Source organism: Sciurus carolinensis, chromosome 6 (assembly GCF_902686445.1).
Source record: "Sciurus carolinensis chromosome 6, mSciCar1.2, whole genome shotgun sequence".
Taxonomy (NCBI): domain Eukaryota; kingdom Metazoa; phylum Chordata; class Mammalia; order Rodentia; family Sciuridae; genus Sciurus; species Sciurus carolinensis.
In genome coordinates, this window is record NC_062218.1 from 94,377,472 (window position 1) to 94,382,079 (window position 4,608).

General features: G+C 37.5%; 1 pseudogene; it reads left to right on the forward strand.

Annotated features, from left to right (window-relative positions):
- Nucleotides 1-1,009: 1,009 nt before the first annotated feature.
- On the forward strand, nucleotides 1,010-4,214 carry LOC124986356 (FAU ubiquitin-like and ribosomal protein S30; annotated as a pseudogene).
- Nucleotides 4,215-4,608: the final 394 nt, after the last annotated feature.

The following is a 4,608-nucleotide window of genomic DNA, read 5'->3' on the forward strand; positions in this document are numbered from 1 at the left end:
CCCCTTTGTCTAATCCACTAAATTTCTATTCTTCATAACATGATACGACTACCCTGTATACTAGTGAAAACATGAATCTCTTCCTCAGAAGAGGAGGTTAAGTCCTCAAGCAATTTTTACTTTTATCCTAATAGACCATAGCTGAAATACTATGATGTAGAATTAACAATACTTAAATATTGCCATGAAGCCAATATATCTTGTGTTACATAATACAGGAGGAAAGAAAACATAGATATTTGTTTAATATGGGTGTATACACACATAAGCATTCATAACAGACTAAGGAGAAATACTCATGAAAATTGTAATCCTTAATTCTGTAACTGGTCTGGTAGTCATAGCTAGATTTATAATCACCAACCTCCACCACCCATCCTGTTTTTCCTTTGCCTCCAGTGAGCAACTCAACTGGTTGTGCTCTTTAGCTGGCAGGCCGACTTAAATCTTTATTCTTCAAGGTTGCAAGCACAATTAGTAATCCTGCCTGGATTAGGTTGCTGTGTTTTTCCATTGATCTAAATTACTGGGCATGGTGTTAGCAAGAGAGGCCCTGTGTAATATACTATACTGCTGATCAGTAGCCTCAGTTAATGGGTAAACTCACTTTCTTATGGGTTCAGAGGCATGAGGAACCCAAAGTGGTGGGGTGGCAGTCTTAATTTCCAGTCCAAAGGAATCACTGTTGTGTCTCCCAGTGGAAGAGGGCTTACTTCTAAAACTGAAGCCTCTAGGCCAGCAGAGAATAATGTCACAGGGATGGGAAACAAAAATTCTGCGAACAAGTCACTAGGGATACTAATGAGTGGCACCACTCCCATTTACACTCCTTGATTCTGGGATCTGTTGAATCCTGCCATCAGAGACACAGTGCCATATATTGGATGCTGATTCAGAGTATATGCAACCTTCTGGAGAAATGCCCTGAGAATTATTCTTGCACTGTCACAGTTTTCAAAAAGCCATTCCAACATTTTATCAGGTAAACTGCTTCAGGATTATGGGGAACATGGTAAAACCAGTGAATCCCATGAACGTGTGTGTTCATCACCATATTTCTTTTGCTACAAACTGAATTCCTTGGTCAGAGTCAATGCTTTGTAGAATGTTGTGATAATGAATAAGGCATTCTGTCAGTCCATGCATAATGATTTTGATTAAAACATTGTATGGAAAGAAGGCAACTCTGCATCCAAACTGAGTGTCTATTCCAGTAAGGTCAAAACATTGCCTATTCTGTGATGGAAGCAGTTCAGTTTGGTATAACCAATCTTGTCTTCGATGACTGCTTGATTACATGAGGGAATTATGCTATTCTGGGGCTTGGTGCTGTTCTCTGATACTGGCAGATTAGACACTCAACAGTGGCTGTAGCCAGGTTGGGACTGGTAAGTGGAAGATCATGATGCTTAAGCATGCATAATCTCCTTACCTGCCACCATGACAACTTTATTCATGAGTTCATTGGACAATGACAAGGGTGGCTAGAGAAAAAGACTCTGGTATTTATAGTTGAGTCATCTTAGGCACTTGATTATTAAAATCCTCCTCTGTTAAGGTCACCTTTTGGTGAGAAATCATATGGGACACAAATATTTTCATTTTTCTTGTCCATTCAGAAATGTCTTCTCACAGGTCTTTCCCCTAAAGTTCTTTGTCACCAGTTTTTGAATCACATTTCTTTCCAAGTCCCTGATTATCCATCCAGACCACTGGCTACAGTCCATGAATTTGTACATAATTGTCTGGTCATTTGTCCACTCCTGTTCTCCACACCCTCACTAACTCTCATGCCCTTTAGTAATTGCTTATATGGAATTTCCTCTTTGCTTTCTCATAACTATGCATATTTGCTTTTTACTCGTATCCCTTCAAGATGTTTTGTTTTATTTTATTCAGTTTTTCATGTCCTCAAGGATATACTCAGAAGGATATAATGACATACATTATCCATGTCTGTCTGTGGCAGGGAATGGGGACAGACAGGACAAATAGTAAGCAGATCCAAAGCCTAGAAAGAAGAGGTCTCAATATAAAATTGTTCAGAGGCATAAAGTCCTGGACTACTTCATTTATTAGGGAGGAATGCAAAGCATATGCCAAGACTAAGAATAGAATACCAACAGGTGGAGGAGTCTAATATGGAAAGTAATATTTGAATTCAATTTACGATTTTGTTAAAACTGGAAATAACTAAAGAGTAACTTTAAGGAAGGATTAAGTAAACGCTATAAGGGTATTCTAAGTGTGTTGGATAGGTCTGCCTAATTCACATCAGTTACATATGGAATATTTGAGCTACTGATAGACATTATTCACAGTGGAAGAATGAACAATGGTCTAAGGTGTGAAGGTTGCAAGGAGTTAGTAATCCCAGAAGTAAATCTGTATTGAACAAGTGAATCATTTTTAGAAGATTGGAAAACTGCTGAGTAATCCAGCTTTGAAAAGTTGTGACAATTATACTTGCACATTCCTGACCCAGACCATCAGCCAAAGGAAAAATGTAGTTACTAGGAAAAGCTTGGAATTCTAGTATTAACGTGAGCCTTAGGTGATGTCACTTATTGCTTGAGCCAACAGTATTAGAATTGCTGCTATTCACTTCCAGACAACCCACTCCTGTTCTCCACACCCTCACTAACTCTCATGCCCTTTTGTAATTGCTTATATGGAATTTCCTCTTTGCTTTCTCATAACTATGCATATTTGCTTTTTGCTCATATCTCTTCAAGATGTTTTGTTTTATTTTATTCAGTTTTTCATGTCCTCAAGGATAAAATAAAAGAAAGTTATTTATCAAGCATTTCATTAATAAGACTCTTGAGATATCTTGCAGCTATACACCAGAGAAATAGCACAAAATATATAAAAAAAGAAAGAATCACAGAAAGAAGCCACAGCTTCATTAAGCTTATGGAATCTTCAGGTATTTTATGGATACTGTGATGCTAGTGGCCTCATAGGATTTAAGCTATTGATCTGGTTAGCTTAAAGACAAACACCTATTTAAAAAGTCAACAATTTTAGTACTTTTATGTATTTGTACAAACAACACTATATCATATTTTTTTTCGTTTTTCCATATTTTTAATTACCATTATTGCACCAATACAGCATACGCTTTATATACATATATCTTAAACTTCATTTTCAATTTTTCAGCAATTCAAATACATAATATATTATCATCTCGAGAATACAAAGAACACAACATGGAGGAAGATTGAGAAAATAGGTTTTTAACAAGGCTTTGTTTATATTTTTTAAAATACTGTTTAGCATCACCGAAATCACTGGCTAAATCTTAAACCTTGATCCTAAAGTTTTAACTTGGGTGCTTCTCATATTCATTGTCAGCAAATTAAATGGATTCTAAAATTCCATAAATCATTATTGTTAACTTCAGGAGAGATGAAGGCAAAATAATTTTTGTCAAGGTAAGTTCAAAATAGTAACAAGTGACTCCATTTAATAGATAAGGAAATAGAATATTTCAGAATCATGAATTTGCTTATTTATTGAGAACAAAATGGAAAAATAGAAGATTTGCACTAGTCACTTTTATGCTGGAATCCAGAGTGGCACATCTCATAATTCAATTAGATCATCCCAACACACATACACATCATGATGCAAGAAAATGTACCTTGTGGTCAAAGTAGATTCAGATACATGAATGAAAATAGGTCAAGTAGAGGAAATGCACACAGATTTGCAAAGGTGCAGGGAATCAGTGTCATTTGTGGTCACATTCTACTTATTTAATAGCTTTTGTAGAGCAGTGATGTTAGCATCAAGGAGGCAGTGAGGACATGTGTGCCTTGCTCCTTCCTCCTTCTTACTCTGTCTTCCCAACAGTGGCAGTGGGGGCCAAGGTTCAGTGACCACATGCAACTCTATGTCTCTGCCAGGTAGCTTCACACAGCTTTGTGGCCACTGGCCAGAAGATGGTCCCCCAGATCAAGTTTCATGCAGCATCACTGGAGACCATTGTCCAGGAGATCTTGGAGGATGAAACCATCCTGGCCAGTGTGGGGTGAAGCAGCCTGTCACAGGCTTGGAGGTTAAGTTCACGCAGGGAAGGTGAGAGGTCTAACTCCCAGGATGGCCCAACAGAAGACAGGCAAAGTCAAGCAGATGCACTATGATGGGCACTTTGTTAATATTATGCCCACCTTTGGCAAGAGAGAGTTCCCAATGCCAATTCTTAAGTCCTTTGTACTCATGGCTTTTTCTAATAAAGCATTTCAGTCCAGTCCAAAAAACGACTAAAATTCTAAAAAATAAATAAACATTAAATTATGATAGTCTTCCTCATCTGTCGTTTTGTCCTCTGCAGTATTTCAGTTAACCTATGGTCAACCATAGCCTAAAAATATTAAGTGGGAAATTCGAGAAATCAACATTTTCTAAGTTTTAAATTGGTCACTGTTCTGAGTAGCATTATGAAATCTCTGGCTGCCCATTTCACCCGGACTGACAAATCATCCCTTTGTGCATTGTACCTCTACACATTAGTCACTTATAACCCTCTCAACTCTTGGACCAACTGCCACAGTATTGCATGTTTGTGTTCAAATAACCTCTATTTTATTTACTAATGAC